The 24,046-nt window shown below is 38.9% G+C and overlaps 1 long non-coding RNA gene across 1 annotated transcript in view; it reads left to right on the forward strand.

Moving 5' to 3' along the window:
* Positions 1–274: 274 nt before the first annotated feature.
* The window catches only part of LOC116960652, a 100,786-nt gene continuing 77,014 nt past the window's right edge, over positions 275–24,046 (forward strand). The window contains exon 1 of the long non-coding RNA XR_004406500.2: positions 275–440. This is a non-coding gene — a long non-coding RNA (uncharacterized LOC116960652). The remainder of the gene's footprint in view (positions 441–24,046) is intronic.

The raw sequence follows: 24,046 nt of genomic DNA on the forward strand, positions 1-24,046 counted from the left end.
AAGCGGAGTATGAGGGTTTTAATATAAAATGTGCTTTTCGTTTAAATTGATTGCAAATGTACTTTCCAAATATTTTACTTTGTAAAAAAAAAATTCTTGGAGAAATTCCAGTGACTTGTACTTTCCAGCTAGTTAAATGCAGATAATTCCCTTTTTAAATACGCCTAGAAAGGTTTTTGCAAATCATGGCTGTATCGTTCAGAGCAATGGCCTGTATGAAGAGTGCAAGTTAATCCTCACAGCTCTCACTCCTGTGTGAAAGGTGAAGTTTGCACGTTGAACGTGAGGCAGAGGATCTTACCTGGCATTGACTGCAGGGAACACACATTCTGCGGATGCGTGGTGTGAGCAGCAGTGGATACGGCTACACAGTGTCTCCCACGAGACTGGGACTGCTCCTTGTCCTAGCTAATCCCATGGAAGAGCTGCAGATGATGATGGTAAGAATAGTAGTAGTAATAATAACAACAACAACAGAGAACTCAGAATCTTTTGTTACATATATGACACAATACTTCCTGGACAGTAATGCTTCTGTAGGTGTGTAGGGGTTTAGCTGGTATAGACAGAAGACTTCAAGTGATTTATTAAAGCTCATTCAGAAATGCAGGGGAAGAGAGGAACCTGGATTTCAACCATCAGCTCAAAGGACAAATGAACCTTCTTTGTGGTATAGGTATTTCACAAGGTGAACTGAAAGCTCCATTTCTTTCATCCTATATTATTTGAATCTAGGGGGAAAATGGGGGATAATAATGCACTAAAATAATTTTCTGTAGCACCTGCTTTTGACTAAGTCTCTCTAATGGTGTTGAAAGAAGCCAATTTCTTCTTCCTAAAATATTCAGCAAAGCCTTCATCAAACAGATGGGTGAATATAGGCATGATTTTCATCTTCATTAAATTAATGTCAGGTACTTGAAAAATCAGTCCTTTAATAATGTATAAATATTTTCTTCTTGAAGTAACTGCCTGATCTTCCCCACAAGGACTGGTTTCTTCTTTTTGTAATAAGACCAATTTATGATGGAAGAGCTGCCAGTGCATGTATTCTTGCAGATGTATTCTTTGATAAGACTTAATTAGCTAGCTTCGCAATTTTCTACTTAATGTGTTTTTAACATTCTTCAGAGCTTGAAGTGAGATATATCTGGGTCAAAGAAAACAACCTTGCCATCCATAATCTTGCCTTGATGATCATTTTGTTTGAGTTAGGCTAAAAGTACTATAGAACAAAATTTTCCCAAGCCTGCCTATTCTTAGACCTGAAAAAGAAACATATTCCTTCATTTTCGCTCTAGCAAATATGTGTTTATTAAAAAAAAAAAAAAATACTGACTCTCCAGTTTTAAAACGAGTTTTATTTTCTCTCTTTCAAAGAATTTTTAAATCTCTCACATAAATCATGATAAAAATTTTTTGATGGGGATGGGCATTCTGAGATAGATATATCAACAAGCAAATACTTTCTTGTGACTTCAATTAGAGGCTTAAGCACTGTGCCACCACCTAGAGCAAATCAAGAAAAGCAGTTTTCTGACTGCCCAGTTCTATAACCATGCACAAGTCCCAGCCAGCTGCTGCTTCATACTGCATTTGTGCAGAAGGGGAAGAGTTGTTAACACCAGTGTCTCTGCACAGAGCCTGGGAATTTCACACGTTTGCCCTCACAGGATGTAACATGGCATGTCAACTTTATACATCTTTTTGTTGCTGGGAGAAATGGAAGAGAAGAGGATAAAAGGAAGTGGAACAAAACCAAAAAAAGCACTGGGAACCGTTAGACCTGTGTGCTGGGGCTGCATGCCTGGCCCCTGCTGACTTCTCCCCTCAACCAAATCATTATGTTTCATTAAGGTTTTCCAGTTAACACTTGTCTGTGGTATATGCAGAAGAAAATAATGTCTGATTACAAACACAAGATACTAATTCTCATGCAGGTTCTGCATTTGCTCTGGGTGTGGGTGGGTAGGTTTATAAAATAAATCCATTTGTACCAGAGAATATACTTTTTATGTTCTATTTTAGAGACAGAACCCAAGTCTATGTTTTCATATTGTTTGATGATTTTCCTGCCCATTTTCCTAACACACATGGGGAAAAGGTTCATCAGTAGGGATAGGTTGTCACTGGCAGGAAACAGACATCAGTTTTGAGGGTTGCATGTAAACCTTGGAGGCAGTGGCTTGTATATATGGGTTGGCATTCCTCTGTCCCCTCTCACCCTCTTCATGGCTGTTTGATGGAGGTGAAAAAGATGAGTCTGATTGGGCTCTTCCTCCTGAGTGAATTGTCATTGTCTACCTGGCAGATACTTTCAGCTGAGATCTGTCTGCCATCCTACTGTCCAACTTGGCAAGCTTCAGCAGCACATGGTTAAATAAAACAAATAGCTTTATCTTTATTAAAGCACGTCTTAAGATAATCAAATCAGTTATCTAGGAAACTTCTTCCCTAATTACTTAAATTGTTTTCATATTGTAAGGCTGCACTGGTAGTACTTATCTTACTAAAACTCTTAATAGGGATGACTAAGGTAGATAGTAGAAAAAACACCTGCTGCCCTTCATGTTGCTTCTTTAGTATAACAGCCCTGATACACCCCATGCCCTTCATCCATCTGCGTCCCCAGGAGCCAGGGCCCTAATGAAAATCATGGATTACTTTTGAACTTACCACCTGAAAGGTGATGATTGCTTGAGAGGTCTGTAGTAAGATATGAAGTATCAGTACATCTGTATTTCTATATAGCACCTTAAATGTTTTGTGTTCAGTCACATTAATAGATCATAGGCTTTGTATATTTCCTCCCAGGTTTTTGATCTGACAGGTCTGTGTAGCATGGATATTTGTTTTCTCTGACCAGAAGTCACTCCTCTTTTGCCATGATTCTACTTTCAGCCCATTTCTTCAGCACAGCCCATCTCCTTTTAAACTTCATATGCTCAGGGACACAAGGGAAATCACTGATTTCTATGTTTCTCTGTCTGATAGATGCAGACACTAAAATTCCCTGAAACGGTCTCAGGGGCAGCAGGAAAATCTTGGGGAGGCAGTTCTGTCTCCAGAGCCCCAGGATGGTATTTGTGATCTGCTCTCCAAATCAGATCAGACTGATCTATTGTCAACCCGTGAAGTGGAAAGAGTTCCCGAAGAAAAAAGTTTAAATGTTTTCATTGAAAACAGTGGTAGGTGGAAATAGGTACTGATTGTATATATACAGTAAAAACTTGTATAATATTTTTACTATAAGAAATTTAAATAGGTCTCTATTTCCTTTCTGCAAATGATAAATGAGAATAATATCAGGTTAACAGCTGCAGGGTCTGTTCTAATGTAGATATTTGTGCAAAGCCTCTGTTCGCTACCTCAATAGGAGCAGCGTGTGTATATCAAAGACAATAAAACCTTTAAAACCTGCCATAATTTACCTCTTTCCCCTCATTATGCACAAACACGCACCATCAGTACTACTGGAAATTGTGCATATTACTGAAACAAGGGAACCTTCTGTATGTGTATGTGTGACTATAAATAGAAAGAGAGAAAAAAAAATCTCATTCCAGGGAAAATATACAGATTTTAAACAGGAAGCAACTGCCAGATCTCTTCTGATGTAATCTGTAGTGTTAATAAGACACTTATCCAAATGGTAAATTGGAATCTGTATAAATAAAAATAATTTAAATAGTTGTTTTTTTAATGTTTACCTGAAAGATGTTGTGTTAGATATAGGAGAACCCAGCCGTAGAAGATAGAGTCTCTTTCTAAATATGTTTTATAGCTTTTCAAATATACAAAAGAACCACTTTTTAACATTTCAGAAATACCCTGTAACAAGTCTTACTTGGTGACCAAATAAGAGCTTGAAGGATTATTAGACAGGTTATGCAAGTTTTCAATAGTTGTTGAACTAAAAATGGGATGTTCCAAAATGACATATTATCATTGGAGACAAAACTAAATAAGTAATACTGTTCAACAGAGCAGTGTGATTCTGCCTATTGTAATATTTTTAAGTGATAAATTTCACAAATATTTGGAAAAAATCTTTAAACACAGCCTTATGATATATTTTATAAACAAATGAGAATTTATAAGAGATGTAAAAATACACAAAGAAGAAAGGATATAATAACAGGTGATAAGTTTGCACTTTTAACTCTGTAAAATTAACTTTTCAGTGCAGAATTATAACATTATTTTTGGAAGCCAGGGTCATGGTAACACAGGTAGGAAAAATTATTTCAAATGGAAGCATCATCTGTTATGATCAAATATACTTTATTTCTCTTTTTATCTTTTGCTCTGGTCTGGTCTCTTGTAATCCATATTACAAAACTTGTCAGAATTAACTGGGAGTTGTTCTGCAAATTTGCCTAAAATAACTAGTCTGCTAGATAGCTAACAGAAATGGTCTTGAACCCTTCCAGGGAGGGAGCATCCACATCTTTTCTCTGGGCACCCTGGGCCAGCGCCTCACCACGCTCACAGGGAACAATTTCTTCCTTACATCTGATCTAAATCTCCCCTCTTTCAGTTTAAAAATGTTACCTGTTGTCCTACCCCCACCCCCTGATCCAGAGTCCCTCCCCACATCCCCTGTCCCCCCTTTAAGCCCTGGGAGGCCGCTCGAAGGGCTCCCCGGAGCCTTCTCTTCTCCAGGCTGAACCCCCCCAACTCTCTCAGCCCGGCCCCCCAGGGGAGCTGCTCCAGCCCCCCCAGCATCTCCGTGGCCTCCTCTGGCCCCGCTCGAGCAGCTCCGGGTCCTTCTGCTGTTGGGGGCCCCCGAGCTGGCCCCAGCACTGCAGGGGGGTCTCCCCAGAGCGGAGCAGAGGGGGAGAATCCCCCCCCTGGCCCTGCTGCCCCCCCTGCTCTGGCTGCAGCCCAGGGCACGGGTGGGTTCTGGGCTGCGAGCGCACGGGGCTGCCTCACGGGCAGTTTTCCCCCCACCAACCCCCCCAGCCCCTCTCCTTGGGGCTGCTCTCCAGCCACCCCTCGCCCAGCCTGGGTTTGTGCTGGGGATTGCCCGGACCCACGGGCAGGACCTCGCACTTGGCCTTGCTGAACTCCATGAGGTTTGCCCAGGCCCCCCTCTCCAGCCTGTCCAGGTCCCTGGGGAGTATGAGTCACCATAAATGGGAACCTGTATATACTTCATGTAAGATTAGTATTCAAATTGTGCGAAGCATAACAATATTTGAAACAAAAAATTGCAATCTCTAAAATGAAAATAGAAGTAATTTGCTTGGATTCAACACATGATCAAGTTTGTTAGGTTTCTTCTAGTTAATACACAATCTGCCAGTGAATTTTTTCATGTTGCTAGACCCAGAGAGTTCTTGCTCAGCAGTGTTTCAGCCCCTATTACACCTGCTGTATAATGGAGCATATTCCTCATTTGTCTCTAGTAAGCTTTTTCCACAACAGAACTGTGTGATTGTTTTCATTGCTGGCAAGGAAGTCAGGCTGTTGTCTTCTCATTGGTAATAGTAAAGTTAGGGTTTCTCATTGCAGACTTGAGACACCTTGCATAACTTTCTTAGAAAAGAAGATGGGAAATGTAGACTCCTGTTTACAGATAAGGATAAATTGCAGGCTAGTGTACTCCTTGGGGCTTTTTTTCCTCTGATTTCAGTGTGTTTTTTGTATGGGCACTACTTAAGCTACCTTCTCTTCATTTTGAATGCCATTATTTACATTCTGTTGTATTTTTGCTTCTTCCGGAGTAACAGAGTATACCCAGCCAAGGACTGATAATTATGTCTGGAATATTTCCCAAGAATAATGTTTTCTGGAGAGTAACAAGAGAATGACCACTGAGCCCATAAAGTGCCCTTTCACCCTTGTGTCCTTTCAGAAGTAGGATAGCTTGAAGTAGATGCTTGAATCTATTCCTGTTGAACATGAAACATGTTTAAATCTTATTGGAACTAAAATTAAGCTCCTTGCTCTATTAAGGCTTATGTATATAAGCTTAATTCCCCAGAGTACATTTAGCAAGAGGCAGAAGAAACTCAGCAGAAAAAAGGCAAACTTAGTAAGCTTTTCAGAATGGTAGCAGCGTTGCATATAGACCACTTTTTTTCATAGGCTTTTCAGAGTGATAGATAAAACACAAAGAAGCTGTCACGTAAGGGGACTTATAATTGAATCAGACCATGCATGTAATACCTGAGACAAAGGTTTTATTTTTAGGAGAAATAGGGCAGCTCAGTGGTATTTTGAGAAACCATCAATGTAAGAGTTTACGGAAGATGCGTGAGGAACAATTTAGAAATGAGAAAGGCCCAGCAATGAGATTGATAGCACCACTACAGCACTCACTTTGTCCTTTTGCCTGGGAAGCTCCAAATCTCACATTCCTTTTATCCTGCCTGTGGTGGGGTGCCAGGTCTATATTTTTCAAGACACTTTTTCTTTCATATAATCTCCCTTTCCTCTACCTGCCCTCAGTCTTGTTTCAACCCAGCTTCTCTGCTCAACACAGTCACACTTCTCTGGTGACACCATCCTTTCTTATCTAGATGCAGCCTTCTGCAAACACTGGTCTTTCACAAATCTTTGCCACTTCCTACTCCTTTTTTTACCATATCACTGTATGCTGCTGGTTTTATTATTTCTGAGGGTTGCAGATCCCTGTGAAGTGGTTTTGACTTTAAAATACAGACATAAACAATTTACTCAGACATTCAGTTCCAGCTGGAGAAAGCCATGATGATCTGCTGTCACAGTGTCTCTCCAGGGTGCCCTTAAGGGTTGGTTTGCTAATTTTCCTCTGTGTTACAGTGGCCATGTCATTCCCAGGTATGCAGGACCATCAGTTACAGTTGATATAAAGCATACCTGAACATGGGGCAGTTATAGCAGGATGATTTGAGTCCATCACTACTGGAGTTCACTGAAGAGGTAGATTTTGAATCTGGGCTCTGTAACTTCCCAAACCCTTGTGCCCCATTGCCAATTCCCTCGGTGGTTTCTGGTCGTTGTGCCTAAAGCCTACCCTCAAGCACACACATACATGTCCTACTGCTTCCAAATGCATCTGGAGGAAGAATTACTCCCATATCCGCAGTGAGTTCGGTTTCAGCATAACGCAAACACATTTTGCTTGCATGTGTCCCTTATTACCTCCATCATGGTGGCACATGTCCTTTATTTCTTCCTTCCTTCCTCCAACCTTAGACTGAATAATACATGATGAATCACTGATAAAATGGTATTTTAGGAAAGAATATGGGAAGCAATTTCAAATTCATTGGATAAATAGAATGGATTCTGCCTCCTGAGAGGACCAATATGGAACTGGTTTCTTTCTAACAGGTAATCTAATCAGTAATGTCCCAAAATGGTTAGTAACACATCAGAAAAAATCTTCTGGAAAGGAAATACATTGCTCAGTGGCGTTGCACCCAGGTATTAAGGGAAGAACATAATTTTTAAGTACGTTTCAGTAATGCAGAAGGTACTGCTTAATGAGTTGATGATAGGGCATACATACACATGCTCATCCATTAAATTTACACTACAGAGAAAGAAAGGACAGCTGCAGAAAAACATCTGTACCATTTGGGGGTTGAGGAAGAGTTATTTAGTAATAATAAAGAGAGACAAAATATGCACAAATTTGGGGGGATGATTATGTGTTCGTAACTTGGCACTTCAAAATGCCAGCAATACAAGTTGTTAATTTAACACTGGAAGTATGGTATGAGAAACACACCCACACATACATATAAATTCTAGCACAATTGCCTTTGTTTTTAAAGGAATTATTTTCTTATTCATGGTTTGTTTTCATTTACTTGCTCGTAAGTTATTTTGGCAGGGTCTTGTGAAATGTAGTAAGGGAAACTATGCATTTCCATGCATGTAAAACAGGAAAATCATGTGATTGTGAACAAACAATATCTTCCATTGTAAGTTATTTGTTTTTTTCACTTTTACTAAACCCTTTGTAAATACAACAGGCATTGTGATCTGAGAGCAATTTGGTGCCAGTGGTGCATTTTAATGTTAGAAACAAATTGTAATAGTTTGCCTCTACCACAAAACAGTTTTGAGCCTGTCAAACAAGAGAGCTGAAGGTTTTCCTCATCTGAAAATCCTTGGATAGACCAACTTTTTGTGAAGAACTTCAAGAAGAGAGGGAGTACCAGTGGTGGGAAGGACTGGTCAAACACATGGTATCTCTGTTCTTACTGAAATCGTTGTTGCTAACTTCAATTACAGCTTCCTGGAGGGTGCTCTGAGTTATACTGGGATGGTGAGAGTGTGTTTATAGCATCACGTTGGTTTGGCTCTTCCTTCCCATTGTGCTTTTCTCAGCTGCCAGACCTTAATTACAGAAAACAATTAGTGTTGCTACCACTGCAATAAAATGCGTTCACATGAATTGACTAGCAAATGATAGTGTTTAAAATTACATTTTAGTATTTTGCCATGGATTTCAAAGGATTTTCATTATCTGGGCAAATGCAAATAACCCAGTTCCACTAATACGGTGCCTTTGTACGTGCTCAGAAACTTGCTTGCTCAAATGTTTGGGTAAATATAGAGAAAATGAAATGCCTTGTCTACAGATACACACGGAGTAGTATATCTTTATTTATAATGTGTATATTTATAGAGTGTGATCCACAGATAGATGAGCATTTTTGTGCAGATGTATATCATCTTTGCTCTCATCCCCCCCTTTTATCTATAAATATAATTTTAAAAGGAAATAGACTTTGAAAGGGGCAAGAGGCTCTAGTAAAGGATTTAAATATGTTGAACTCATTTTCTTCCTCTTTGAAAGGAGTAGTCAGTCATAGCTCTCGTTTAAAGTTAAGCTAAGAAATGTCTCTGAGGAGAATTTCAAACTCTCTTTTCAAATACCACTGAGCCAAGTATGGTTATTATCTGAATTTAATTCAAATCATATGAACCTTCATAGTTTTTACCATACTAAAGATTTTTTCCTTTTCAATCTGGCAATACATTCATCAAGTTATGGGCAGACCCCACTCACATAAAGGAGTAGTTTTGTGAACTTTATAGCTTACAGGGTTTTCCAGGTTCAACACACATTTATGATTTATTTTTTTAAAAAAGACACACTAAACAGTCCCATAAGTGTATAGTAACAGAACATCACAATGCAATTAGCTTTGTGTGAGTCATAAATAAGAGAAAAAAGAAAACAGAAGTTTGAAGAATTATCCTTAAATTGCTGTATCTAGAAAAATATGTTAGCCCTTCCAGAAGAGCTCACACTCTCTACAGCCCCTCTCTTTCCCTGCCTCCTGCTCAATCCGAGAGCTGGTTTGCCTGGATGAACACAGGTGATTCCCCACACCCCTGAGCCCTCATTCTGGCTTGGATACTCTCTGACGACAAGTCTCCTCGATTCTTTGGTATTTTGCAAGGGGGTAAGAGTAATAATTACCCACCTACTGCACTTCAGCCCTGTCAGACTGAATCAATGTCTTCTCAGTGCCTGGTACATGTAAAATGCCATATAAAAATGTGAAATAATATTACTTCCCAACCATACAGCCAGAATTTACACTATTTGGAGGAAAGAGGATGGGGGGATAATTACAGCCTGAACTTTTAAAATGAGGTACTCAGGAAGGGCATAGTCAGCAGAACAGCAGCCGCATCCAGGGTCTCCAAAGACCTCTGTGTTTATGGGCGCTCCATGGTTAGAGGTCCTGGAAATTTTCCAGACCTGTTCAATCCACCTCTGCAAGTACGTAGAATATTTTCAATTAATACTTCTTGCATGGAAAGTATGTTGAAAATGCTTTCTCAGCACACTGTGTATCCACAATCTATTCTATGGATTTTCCTATTTTCTCTTTTCCGCACAACCGTGGTTGTGTCTGCTGGGTTTTCCGCACTTTGGCATCGCAGCTGAGTGCTCTTCTGGCATTTTGTTCTGCCCACTGCTCTTTTCAGTGCTCCTGTGAGCCTTGTTACTTTTGATTGTTGTCATATGTATTGGTCTGGATTCATACCCTCTCATTAATTCCCAGTTTAGCATGTTTATACTGCTGTTCCAGTTGAGCCAGGGTTATCCAGTTTCTAGGAAACAGCTATTATTTATCCCTTTGGATACTGCCAATATTGCCATGTTTCAGAATAATTTTCATTTGTGTTATATTTCACTGAGTGGATGTTTTAATAAAAATAATTTAAAAATTATTGTTGCATCATAGCAACACCCACAGCAACACAAAAATATATACTGTTAACTTGCATGTCCCAGAGTTGCAAAACATGCACAAATTGCAATGTATTGACAATAAGGGTAATTAAGCACAAAAAACCTATATAAGGACCAAAGCAAAAACCTTGGAACTGAATTTGAACAAGAGACTTCAGAGAAGCTCAGATCAGAGCAGGCTGCTCAAACCTCTTTGTTACAAGACCTGTGCTTGTCTGATCTCTCTGCAGCTTTCTGGATTCAGGTTTTTAAAACCAGCTTGGGAGTTTAGACACCCAAATACCATTAAAATGAATAGTCATTCTGTGGTTTTTGGCCTCACAGTTTCATCTTGATGTTGTTTATGATAATGTAATAATCTTCTGTTTGGAGATGTTCCTCTTCATGTCATACAGCAACGAATTACACATCCATCTATAGCTTAGTCTATTTTTCTAATAAAAGAACAGTGATATGGTGAAAATAGTCATGATCCACAATGATAAATGATTTAGATTAACCTTGTCTCAATAAATGGCCTAAATACCAACAAGAATGACGTGCCCAAGAAGGATTTTAAAAGGCAATCATTTTTTTGCATTAGTCCCATAAGAAAATCATCTGGGACCCAGCAGTACATAACTGTTCAAAATGTTTCTTATTAAATTTGCCTAACATAGATTTAGCACAAACTAAAATTTGGCTTTATAGGTATTTTATAAACTTCTCAGTGGAAAGCCTGAAAGCTGACCTTTGATAATGGCTAAATTCCTGTTTAAAAAGGAGCTGAAGGCTCATAACATGGGCAATTATCTAAAAGCTGGCAGTACTACTTTTCATCTTTCATATAAGTGTAGTTGGAAAGAAAGGTATGTTTAACACTATTTTATACAATGAGCCTTCTTATTTCATTAAAGTCAAGGGATATAAAGAGTGGATCTTATGGGCCAAGGTGAGGTTGCCTGCTCCAGGGATACAACAGGCTGAGTGTTTTATAAAATAAGGCCATTCTGTATCCTTCCATACCTTCTTGGAGAAGATTAGTACTGTAGGATGTATGAGCGTATAGTCAGCCGAGGGCTAAGGCTGCCCAGGTGGTCAGAGCCTTGCCACAAGCCAGTGGGAGTACTGGTGGGTTTACCAGTCCATTAAGCTTCTGATACCAGAACTAAATGAAAATGCTGTAGCCCTGCACATTTTCCCAGTGCTTAATACATCTGTTGAAGAAGGAAAGCAATGATATATTCTTTCAGTAAAGAACCAAAGAGCCAAGCAGATTTTTTTAACATAGTGGAAATAGAGTTCAATACACATTAAGGACAATTGTACCAAAAACCTGAGGAGATGTTGCAGATTATCTCCTGGAAACAGCCTTTGAGATAAGATCCAGCAGAAATGATCAAACATTTTATCATATTGCAATCTCCCCATTAGTTTAGGTTCTGCATTGTTTGATGATATATGTGAATACTTACAACACTACTTTATTTAAAGCAAGTTCAGTTCAGCAGAAATCTGAATTTGCTTATTATCTTGTTTCTCAGGCCCTCAGAATTTTGGAAATCATTGTGAAACAGAATTTTGGCAGCACATCTTGACTACATAATGAACAGTGATCTTATGCTGTGGAGACATTCCCAGTTCTTCACTAGTGCAAACACTATGCACACACGGTATCATAACAAAGCAACCATTGCGTACTTTAAATGCACACTTCATTTTGGAAAAGAGAAAAAGAAAAGAGAGAATTTTTCATAATTAATTTATTCTTCACCAGGTTCCTTCATGTGTACAAACACCCTGTGTGAATTCTTATGAAAGAACTTATATCAACATTTCTATCTGTATTGTTCCTATTGCTGTAGTATCTGAATGTTTCACTATCTTTAACGTATTTATTATGAGAGCACCCATGGGAAATAAAGCAGTTAGAAACCTTTACCCATTTGGTCAGCAAACAAGAGAATAAATTAAAATGTACACATAACATTTCTGGCTGGTTCTGAAATAGATACCTGTGCATAGCGGATGTGGGAAGAACAAGAAAGGTTTCCCCTGATCCCACCCAAGCAGGCGGTTCCCAAATCAGGGCTGGCATGGACTGGGAGGGGAGAAAACAAAACATGGTCTCCTCGTGCATGATCGAGAAACCAAGAGCAGGGTCTCGCCACGCTTCTCATGCCCATGGCTGTGAAAGAAGAGCTGAATTGTGCCAGCTCTGAGTTCTTGTCCCTGAGCAGGGATGGAGTAGCAGAGGAGGAGAGATGAAGGACTCCACCAACCGCGTCTCCTCACCTGCTTATCATCCTTTATAGAAATACCCTGGCTTGGGGAGGGGCTTGGATTATTTTACAAGCAAGAGAGTGTAAAAGGTTAGAATAATTATGCACTAGTCATGTTCAGGAGAAAATAATGGAAAGTAATAAAAGCGGTATTAAACCTATTATCTTTAGGTATTTATATTTCTTTTCAAATGTACCTTTCTAACTGGTGATTTATTAAATAAGGAATGTTTGAATAGAGTTGTTACTGTAACGGAGTTTGCCAGAATTCTTATAGTAATCAGTGTTTCCTCTACCTTGATTTTGAATGCCAGTCCCACCATTTTAAGGGAAGAAACCATGCAAAATTCCCATTGTTAAAAGTCAACAGGCTGATTCAGTCTGTTGGAGCTGCAGTAGGTTATATTTAACTAAGGCCAGTTAAGTTAATACACCTTATATAGTAGAGCAAAAAAAAAAAAAACAGGAAGAAGTTGTTTGCCCATTGGCTCATTTTCTTTTCTCAAAATTCCAGTTTTGTAAATAATATATTAAAGGAATCATTGTACATTTGGGGTTTATTTTAGCACAGCCTGTAATAAATACAAATTAGCGAAAGGAAAAAAGAAAAAAAGTGATCAAATCTGATGTGATCTACAGCAATAAAAAAAGCTTGATATTCAGTGAAATTCTGGTAGTACTGATATCAATATAAAACCTCTCCACTACTTCAGGCTTTATTCTGAACTTTTGTTGCTTAGTTTAATGCAAAATCTTAATTGCAGAGTGATCATGAGGGTGTCTCAACAATCTACACTGATAAAATAAATATTCATGTGCAAATTTATATACATCTATGAAACATATAGTGTGTGCATGTATGGGTAAGGACATTATACAGAAGTTGCAAAGTATGTAGCGTTTCACAAGAAACTGGGGAAAAATTAACAAAGAAAGTGTTACCTAGTGATATGTCTCGAGATATAAATAGCTCTTGCTGAAAGTATAACAAAGGCTGTTGTGTGATCTTGTGTTTGGATCAATCAGGATATGAGGAGGAGAGCAACAGCCCTGTATATATACAAAATTCTGAAATACATATTTCAAAATCTATATGTACAAAAAATAATATTTTATTTGTATATTTACACTAAAAATAGCATTTGCCACTTCTTTAAGAGGAGAAACAGAGAGAACACACTGAATTGCTAAGTGTCATTAGTATTATTTTTGTTCATTCATCAAAATGTAAAACTTATTATCATACCTAGTAGTTTTAAGGATGTTGATTATATATGTTAGTCATTAAACACTGGTATTTCGTGTAATTTTGAACTTGATGTATGAATGATTTTTGGATCAGAATGTATTCTACCAATCTGAGCAATTTTATTTAAAGACTGAAAAATTTTACACTTTATTTTCCTCAGGATTGTACTTCAGTATAATCACTTGAGATTGTGGTGTTAAGTCCAGATCTGAGCAAAATCCCAGGAACATCCTAATGTAGAAAATCCCATCTCATTTCATCTTGTTTGGGATCTTGTAATTACAGATCACAGCTCTTCTACCAGCAAAGTGAGTCTCCTGGTACACTGTGAGGCAGAACTAAACTTCCACTCATTTTCTACTTAGATTTCTCCCATGTCCAACATAATGCCTTGTGAAGGGGTGAGATAAGCTTTGGGGAGTAGAGAGAGAATTTTCTTTCTGATTCTCAGTCAACTAGTAGATGTGATTCATAATTGACCCTATGTATAATGATTTTTTTTTTTTTTCACAAGCTGTAAATATTACAATTGAATTCATCTTTCCTCCTAATTAGGTACATTAAAATTACTTGGGAGTGGGGTGTTCTCAGTCTGTGTTCAGGACATGCATTTTGGGGCTTGGATCTGAAATTCCAGTTTGAACTGTCTGCAGGACTACTTCAGCCTTCCAGGAGAACTTACGCTTTTCCTTTCCTGCAAAACCAGCCATGTGGCCCTGAGCCAAGGTTTCCTTGCTAAGGGCTGAATGAGCCTTTCAGACACTCTTGGCGGACCTCACAGTAATACACACGTGTACCAAGAGGAAAAAACAATCATGAGGACATGGGGCAGATGAATGGAGCTGTGGGCCAGTTTTAGTCCCCAGCTTTGCAAGTTCCTTGATCATTTCCTAAGCAATTACGTGGGTGTAAGATCTGACCACTGATTTTCCTCTCTTCTCTTTGACTAAGGCTACTTCCTCTGCTGTTTTATTATTCCTTGCTGAAGTTACTTGCAATCCTCCTCTTCCACAGGCTGTTTTTGTACCAGTTTGCCTGCCTGCAGTCCCTTGCCATAGCAGCCTCAGACTCCCTGGGGATGAAGTCCTTTAAAATCTTATCCCATCCTTTCCTATTATTCAGACCTCTCTTTGTTATAATATACCAGGTCCCTCTTCCAAACTGAGCATTTTTAGGTAGTCCCAAAATTCACGCCAAGCAACATCTCTTAAAAGAAAAGTGGATGCTTAAAAATAGGTCCTCATTACTGTACCCTTAGCTGTCTTTCAGTCCTGATGGATGTCTGTGTAACAGAACTGTTAAGTTAAACAAATATATGCTCCATATATTCAAGGTCACGTTGGTTTGCTCTTTTCTAATTACATAGTCTGTTGCTGGATAAAACTTGCATCTGCAACAAAGGAAAAACATCTTGATTTATAAATGTGTAAATAATTCAATGTGGTCAAGGAAAGAAAAAGAATTTAATGAAGTATGGCTTTAATAGTGTTAATTAAATGTCCATGAGAGCAATCTGGAACTGTAAAAAATTCTGACTTTCCTGTTCAACTAGCAGTGTTTGGGAATATATTTTTGATTACAGTTTACTCTGTCAGCTATACACCTATAGTAGATGTTTGCTGATGACAGCTCAGGACCTAGCCAAGTCCTGGACTTCAAAAACATTTCCAAAACTTGGAGCTTTGGAGAAAAGAGAAGAATTTGAAAATGCATGCAAGGACAAGAGGTCTCAGTGTAATTGTTTCTCTGTTTCTGTCAGGCTAGACATGCATGAACTCGGTTTAGCACTCAGTACACTCCTCAGTACATCTCTGAAGTGCACTCACCAGTGAGCAGGGGCGTTGGGTTGGTGCAGCATACCCATCTCAGGCAACGCAGTGTTCAGCTGCGATACTGTCATTTCTAGAAAGACATTGTTGGTGTTTGGTCAGCAGTCTCTGTACTGTGCAAATACTATCTGGAGACATAAACACATTCTTCAGTTGAAATCCCAGGGGAAAAAGCTGCATGACCAAATCTAGGTCCCAGCCTGAACCGCACATTTAGCCCATTAACTGCACCAGCAGCGATCCGTGGTGCAGGTCTGTAAAGCGTACAACAGTCCTCCAGCCAGGACCTCATCTGGAGAAGTATCTCACCTTTTCTCTCTATCCCAAACACTACCATTTCTTTCCCCAATATGTAATTATATTTTGTGCATCAAGTCTTACTGTGCTATTGTTTTAAACATAATCAGTGACAAAATGGGTCTTCTGATTCCCATTTCTTTCTTCTTTTTTCTGGGGTTCTTGAACACGCATAGGTGGTTGCTTATGTGACACACCCAGCCAACCACTAGTTTAAAAGCTGGTGTTTTGCTTTCATTTGTGTACTTAAATTCTTTAAACATTAGAAAGTGTTCTTACAATAAGATACAATTGAAAACCTTTATAGAAACATATTAAATGTCTACTCAGTGAATTTAACCAAAAGCTCTCTTGCTTCCTCCCAGTTTTTTATGGCTATCAATTAAATTTATTATACAATAATGAACCATGCATGATCTAAACTGACCCAGGATTTGTTTTAATGGATCATTAACTTGTCAAGTTCCCCCTTCTTCTTTCTCCTTCCTGATATTTTCTTGTCTTGCCAGAATTCTCATTATCCCAGCTATTAATCCATTTATTAACTTTGGACAAGGATGTATTTCATTAATGAACACTTAAAAATTAATGATCACACAAATTAAAAGTCTGCTGTAAAAGAATAGACTACAAATAGGCACTTTAAGATGTGAGTTTTATTTACACTCCAAATGAATGGCACTTGGACAATGGTTAAAACTGGTGGCAAAATCATAGTCATTCAAGTCAGTTCAAACTACTTAAAATTTTCTCCTGACTTCAGTAGTATACTTACAGAATTCAGTCTTACAGACAATTACTAAAAGTTTAATTTTCCATAATGTTACTTTAGAAATAATATTGTAGATCAGCCACAAAAGTAACTTCCATAAAAATGTCATCTGTACTTTTCATTCTTGTAGTCTTCAAAGGAAGAGATTCAAATTGCAGTTCTGTTGGAATAAAACACTGAAGCCAGTGTAGCTACTGACAGCCTCCCATTTTGTACCTAGTTTTCCTAGAAAGTATGATCAAATATTTAGGACCTAGTTTTCCTAGAAAGTATGACCAAATATTTAGGACCTAGTACTGCTGAATGTTTGGAAAATATATGTAATAGGAATCACGCTGGTACTGCCTGCTCAAATACCAACCCACAGTATGTGTGCAAAACAGGGGAAAATCACCACACCAGACTAAAAGTGAAATAATTCTTGATTTTATCAAATCACATATTTATAATCTGTAAATAATCATTTTAGTTTCCCTTTCTGTGAACATTTCCCAGAAGATACTACTGGGAAAATTGCTGAATTGACACACACAAACACTCACTACTTTCTTATGGTTTTGCTATTCATCGTGCCTCCTGTGAGACAGAAATGTCCCAGAACAGCTACCTGAGTTACTTTTTTTCCTCTTTTCTATTCTGATCCATTCACCAAGATGTTACTGTTAAGGACTTTGGGTTTTGCATATATGTTGGCATTCACATCAGCGTACGTCACAAATTATTATCACTCTTGCTCACACAATATCAGCCCTGTACAAGTTATAAATATCTAATAGGAGTAAATGATGTATTTTGCTATTTTGCATTCATGACAGATGTCACAGAGCCTGTGTTATACTGCAAATGAACACAAAGTGACTTAGTTTTGTGCTTGTCTGATGAAACTTGGAAAAAGCAGTGCAAACTTGGATGGTTTCAGGTTTCATGGCGTTTGAGTACCAAACACTGTGGAAATGTCCGTTAACTAGTATCTACGTGTTGGCGTGCGTATTCCAGTTTAAGAAATTGTTTTGTCAGTTAATTTGCTAATTTGATTGATTTGTGAATTTATTAATTAATTCAGGTTTTGGCAGATTTGATCTCTTCTTCAGTAGAAGGATTATTCTGGCTGCCAAGATTAGTAGACCTACACCATCCTGATGTGTCCTGTCTTCATGTCAGAGGGAAATCTGGGTACAGAGCAGTTTTGTCACGGTATGTTGATTTCTGTGAAAAGGAATCCCCAACGTCTGTCTTATAAGTGAGCCACAGTATGATCCAGCCAAGTCCCTAGTTTGACCTATCAGAGAACAAGTCTCCACGCAGAGAACATGGTAATGCACCCTCAATACTCAGCCTAGACAAAGCCGGTATTATGCAATGTTGACAGCAATACTTCTAACACATTATAAAGTATGGACTGTGCAGGAAGCACTGTTATACCAGCCACAGCAAGCAGAAGTTACATGAGACTTGTGTAGTTTATCTCCCTTTGAGCAGAATGGCATTATTCTAGAAGATGTTCCCCATCTTTCTGACCAGTAATAAATAGCTGGAAAGTGTGTCTTGATGTTCTAGTGCATCTTCTGAATCCTTCACATCTACACTGTGGTTAATTTTCTTTTACCTTATGTGGATATTCATTCAGTCACATCGGGTTTTATATTTCTAAGAGGTCATGTTAATCTTGCTAACATCTGAATTTGCTGGATCCAGTAGCTTCACTTGGTATTGCTTTTATGCAAATGCCTCTAATAAATTCCATCTATAAGCTCCACTCTATTCTTATGATATCTATATCTCTGAGTTATCCTTCTAATGAGCATGAAACTACCTCAGCAAGTCCATGACCTAAAAATGACCTGCAGTCATCTCGTAAGCACTTGTGCTGAACCACATCACAAGTTATTCTCCCTTTCCAACAACTTTATAGAGTAGTGGGAATAAGCAAGGCACTTTTTCCCATAATCCCTCGCATATAGGCTGGAGGCAAACAGTCTCAAAAGGGTCCAAGGTTTCAAGGCTTTCATCTTGGGGCTACACAGAACTACTTAAGAGCTAGATCTCTGTCTTGCTCATTTTATTCATTTTACGGATTTAATGTGAATTCCTGGCATCATTTCAAAGCATGTTCTTTAAGTTATTAAAATTATAATATTAAAAGAAAAATAATATTGTATTCTCAGTGTTATAGCTCCATTGTGCAGATTGGTGGGTGGACCTTCTGGCAGGTCACCTCTGTTGCATTTAATAGCAATTATAGATCTCAAAACCTCATGCAAACTGTAGAAAATTAAGAGTAGTAAGACCAGTAAATTCTAGTTTGATGGTATTTATTTTTTTTTTTTTGTTTTATTTGAAGAGATTTACTCCCTCTTGGAATAAACAGAAGAAACAAATAAGAAGAGTGTTGCAACACGTTTTCCAAAGTTAGGAGGACTGAGTTTGGGATTCAAAGGTGGCACTCTGGAAAACAGTACTATTTTTCTCATCTAATGCCCTAGGGAACTTTGCTGTATTTCTGAACAAGTTAGTGGCAGCACATACACTGTGGATAACAGCAGTACCAGCTTGTGATTGACAGCAGCTCCCAAATGTCTGCAGTGTTAATGCAGGTGTTGTTATGATGCTCAAACCTCTGGTCATTAACAGAAGACATAGTGTAATAGCTAAATTCTTCTCTAGATATCTAAATCAGATGAGAAAGTACACTGTTTTTCTTTAGTCCTTGAGCTTTGCTACTACTTTTCTGTTGGATTCAAAACACCTATTTACAGAACCTGCCTTAGACCACCTGAAACAGAAAGGGCTATTTGTTGCTGCTTACCTCTGGTTGACCTTTCCAGAAAGGATTCCTCTGCATGAGGAAACAGCTAAAGACCTTTTTAGAGCTATCTCAAAAAATCCAGAGAAGTAGAGGTTTATTAGACAACTGTACTTTATTCTCTTCTTGGTGTGTTTTCAGAGGTTAGCTCATCATTTCTTAATTCTTTGTTCTCACTCTCCTCAGGTTCAAAAGTTCTTCATGCCTGTGTGAGAGCAACTAAGGATACTAATACTACTTTTTGTCTAGTAATAACCTTGGATCTACCAAGCTTATAAAACTCTAATTTGCATAACTTTTCTTCAACAGCAGACAAAAAGGGAACAATAAAGCCCTAATTTTAGAGTCAAACTTTCTGAGATTAAAGGAAAAAGAAACTATATGATTAAATTGTCAAAATGTTTCTGCAGAATGGGTAACTATTGTAATACTTCAAGTTAAAACTTCATCTTCTTTCATCTTTCTCTATATCAACACCTGTACTATCACCGAGGTGGAAATTTTTCTTGGAGTGCTTGGATTGTTGTGCCAGAATTGGTTGTATATATTTACTGGATGAAATATCTGCAAAGGTCACTTGTCATCATGAATATAATTTGCAGCAATCTAATGGCTTCTTCCCTAGAAGTTTATCCCTCTTTATTGTCTTACTAATGATAAATAGTTTTAGGAATAGAAAAAGCTAAAATACTAGAATAAATCTGAAAATTCTGGCCTTTGGGGGTAGATCTGTCCTGCAACTTTTATCTTTTTAGGTGTTAAATAATAAGAAAAAAAGATGCTAAAAATTCCAGCTGATGTAGCATTTAAGATATCATACATACTAGAACAATAGAACATCCATGTCTTACCTCAACAAAGTCATGCAGGGCATTGTAGATACCTAGAGATGCTTGTAAATAATCTAGTTTCTGTACTTTACCTGTTAAATAAGATTTTCCCCTTATTGATGGAACACCTGTTATTATTGCCTAAAATACAGATTACTATTCCTTTAATTTAATTTATCTTTCAATAGTTATTTAATCTGTGTTAATTAACTTATAATACATTATGCCATATTTATATTATTCTTTATTTATTGATTGATCCATGCAGTTAGGATGTAGATAAAGTTATTTTTAATATATTGCTGTGAATGTATGGCTTTTCTGAGGTGCTCCTCATCCCATCAGAGTTGAGGGGTACACCGATTTGTGTTTCTAAGAGGCCAGTGGCTAGAAAAGACACCAGGAAAACAAAACACTAAAATGATCTGGAGGAAGGATTTGCCTCCTGCCAGTCAGGTTCCTTTAAAGACTATTTTTACAGTAGTTTGTATACATAAAGCAAGAAGATTGCTTTTTCCTTTAACTTCAAAGGGAGTCTTTCTACCCTCAATTTCTTTTTGTAGCAATGAAGTGTGTCTAAAATGCAGATTAATTGGTAGACTAGAAAATGCCTCTCCAGATACAGTACTGAAGAAATTCCAGTAGCAATTATTAAATAATAATCCCATCAGTTGTGCTGATTTCTCAAGCACTAAGGTACAAAGGGGTCTGAATTGGTCATGGGTTCTGACAGTTATAATGAGAAAAATATTTGAAATATTACATTGTTAAGCATAATTTTCACAGCAATACAGAAAAATATCTTGTTCCTGGCCCCACATGATGGAAATCTGCTTTGCACTATAGAAATCTCTGAGGTTTCATGGAACTGAGGTCTTTGATGTTCCCTGTAAGTGTGGCTGTGAGAGTCTCCATGTCCCAGAGCCGCGTGGTAAACTTCCTGGAAGTGGGACATTTCATATATTTTTAGGACTGCGTAGCAGGCGTGAGGACATGCTCACACGCCACGATGTGAGCAGACGTGCTCTCACTTGGCCGATGGCCTGAGCTGACCGGGTGCCACACAGCTGTGGTCAGCGTGACGCTGAGCTGAGCTCGCACCACGGGGACCGGCGATGCTCGCTCTCTCTGCTTGGCACCCCGCAAGCATCCCCACAGCTTTGGGCAGCTTGCAGTGTGGGCACAACAAAGTGGTGGTTTTATAGTCTCATGGAGGTTAGATGTAAGACCTCAACATAACAATTTCACTTGCTGGTGTTGTCCTTTTGAAGGCTTTTGTCTCCACTTTAGCTCTACACAAGTTTGCTGCAGGAGGGAGAAACCAGAGGACTCTTTCCTACCTCATGAGCTGCCACGTGCAACATGGGGATATCCCTGCCCACTCAGGTTAAATTTACTCCTGGCCCTGCAAGAGCCACATGCAAGGGTTGTGTTGAGGTAAAGGCTTTGCATTTCCCCTACGCACAGTTGGAATCGGGCACACTCTGAGCTCCTTTGTGCTGACCCTCCCAGAGCAACGAAGCGTTCGAGCTCAGAACTAAGGATAAAATTTCAGGGTTGAGAATCGTTTTTAGAGCACCTGGGTGTCAAAATTCCTCTGAAAATTGTAGCTCAAAGTTTTGTGTTGCCTGGAAATTCTGAAACTACTTTTGTAATATCAATGATTTATTCTGCAGGGAAAAAGAGCTGACTCCCTTAGAGATGTGTATTCTAACATTCCATAATAATAACTAGAGAGCTGAGCCTTCAAATATGGGAATGTTAGTGTGTCAGTGTGTGTGAAAGGCCAGTGGCTCTTTTCTCACCTATGTGTATCATCAGGGCTGTTTCTACAAGGAAGAGAATATGCTTTCAATTATTGCTCTACTCTCTCTTGTGGTTAAGGGATTGGGAGAAGTTTGCTCTTACACAAAAACTGTTGGACCTGTAGTCTCGTAACATTTGATATTTGCAGAATCCATCCTGTAAATCAGAGCAATTTATTCACTTCTGTGCTATACATTGTTACTTTTGCAATAGTTCATTTCTTTCCCCTATATATTTTCATATAGTCCCATACTCCTTTGGGGAAGCTTGAACCTGAAAAAATGTACAGGGGAATATAAATGATCTGCCCTTTTCCAGCTGACTAATGTGAGCCATAAAACACTTTAAAATACAAAGGAGACTTAACATCTGGTCAAGTTTACTCATCATAAACACACCTGAATGAAAAGGACTTCTTGTTCTGCGGACCAGAGCCAAATGAATGATAGACTAAGACAGACATTTCATGTTGTTATATGCAAGTGCTCTCTTCTTGCATTTCAATGGCTAAATTAGAGGTAACTTGATAGTAAAATATGCAGGTAGCCTCAGGACACATCATATATTCTTTTAGACCAAAACCTTTCTAAAATTAAAAATGAAGCCTTAATACAAACTCCCTATTATTTTTCTGATATGTCATGTAATTGATATTTTTCAATGTCATTGTCAAGTCAATACTATAACGATGTCAGGTCTGGAGCAGTGATGCAAAATTTGTTTTTTTAACAAAATTTCTGCTTCAACAACTTTCTATTTGGGAAGAAAAATTAAAAAAACAATATTAGAGATGGCTATATCTGACATTTTACCCTTACTACGTTAATGTCTTTAATTGTGGCTTTCTTAGTGTTTTTAGATGTCCCACTGCAAAAAATACAGATGTAGTTGACATTTCTTCCTTTCCTAAATCTTTTTCCCGGGCCGACGGCTGACAGCTCGCCAGCACCGCCCTCTGTGCTCATAGAAAGCAAACAGCCTCAGCCAGCAGCAGCAGCCCGGCAGGAGCAGAAGAAAGCTCCAAGGGAGCAGGCAAGCACAGGCTGGAGCAGGAACTGTGCCCAGGAGGGATCCCTTTGTGCAGGGCTTTGTAACCCCTTCGAGCAGAGAACTGGAGATGCTCTTCATGGGGGCACAGGGCTGCCAAGGGGATGCTCAGGATTTGCTGCGCGGGTTGGCGGTCTCCCACGGTTATTCTCTAGCAGTGGGGGATTTGATCTTGCAATGGTGCTGGGGTGAAAAGCGTCCTTATGTTTCAGCAAAACACACTTTCTGTAGCTGGTAGTATTATAGAATATCTCAAGGTGGAAAGGACCCATAGGATCATCAAGTTCAACTCCCTTCTCCTCACAAGGCTACCTAAAACTATATCATACAACTAAGAGTGTTGTCCAGCTGCTCCTCGAACTCTGACAGATGTGGTGCCATGACCACTTCCTTGGGGAGCCCATTCCAGTGACTGACAACCCTCTCAGTGAAGAACCTTTTCCTAATGTCCAATTTGAACTTCCCTTGATGCAGCTTCATTCCACTTTCTTGTGTCCTATCGCTGGTCACCAGCGAGAGGAGATCAGCACCTCCTGCTCCACTGCGCCTCTTGAGGACGTTGTAGACTGCGATGAGGTCCCCTCTTAGCCTTCTCTTCTTCAGTTTGAACAAATCAAGTGATTTTAGCTGCTTCTCATAGGTCTTGTCCTTGAGACCTTTTCACATAGTGGTCCCCCTCCTCTGGACACACCCTAATTGTCTGATGTCCTTATTGTATTGAGGTGCCCCAAACTGCACACAGTACTTGTGGTGGGGCCGCACCAGTGCAGTGTAGAGTGGGACAATCACCTCCCTCAACCAGCTGGCTATGCTGTGCTTGATGTACCCCTAGACATGGTTGGCCCTTTTGTCTGCTAGGGCACACTGTTGACTCTTCAACTTCCCATCAATCCAAACCCACACATCTCTTTCTGTGAGGCTGCTCTCCAGCCTCTCATC

Source organism: Tyto alba, unplaced genomic scaffold, assembly GCF_018691265.1.
Source record: "Tyto alba isolate M040663 unplaced genomic scaffold, T.alba_DEE_v4.0 Super-Scaffold_1, whole genome shotgun sequence".
Lineage (NCBI taxonomy): Eukaryota > Metazoa > Chordata > Aves > Strigiformes > Tytonidae > Tyto > Tyto alba.